The sequence below is a fragment of the Pyxicephalus adspersus genome, chromosome 2 (assembly GCF_032062135.1).
Source record: "Pyxicephalus adspersus chromosome 2, UCB_Pads_2.0, whole genome shotgun sequence".
In the NCBI taxonomy this organism is placed as follows: Eukaryota; Metazoa; Chordata; class Amphibia; order Anura; family Pyxicephalidae; genus Pyxicephalus; species Pyxicephalus adspersus.
Window position 1 is genome coordinate 32874267 of NC_092859.1, and position 473 is coordinate 32874739.

The 473-nt window shown below is 61.3% G+C and overlaps 1 protein-coding gene across 1 annotated transcript in view; it reads right to left on the reverse strand.

Annotated features, from left to right (window-relative positions):
* CD9 (CD9 molecule) overlaps positions 1-473 on the reverse strand; it is a 21324-nt gene that overhangs the window by 20248 nt on the left and 603 nt on the right. The gene's annotated exons all lie outside the window — the stretch shown is intronic.

A 473-nucleotide genomic window follows, 5' to 3' on the forward strand; every position in this document is an offset into this window, starting at 1 on the left:
CCCCCTTCCCTCTCCCATAGGGTGCTGTACTGACCCCCATCCCTCTCCCATAATGCGCAGCACTGACCCCCATCCCTCTCCCATAGGGTGCAGCACTGACCCCCTTCCCTCTCCCATAGGGTGCTGTACTGACCCCCTTTCCTCTCCCATAGGGTGCAGTACTGATCCCCCCATCCCTCTCCCATAGGGTGCTGTACTGATTCCCCTTCCCTCTCCCATAGGGTGCAGTGCTGATCCCCCTTCCCTCTCCCATAGGGTGCAGTGCTGACCCCCTTCCCTCTCTCATAGGGTGCAGTACTGATCCCCCCATCCCTCTCCCATAGGGTGCTGTACTGACCCCCTTCCCTCTCCCATAGGGTGCTGTACTGACCCCCATCCCTCTCCCATAGGGTGCAGCACTGACCCCCTTCCCTCTCCCATAGGGTGCAGCACTGACCCCCTTCCCTCTCCCATAGGGTGCAGCACTGACCCCC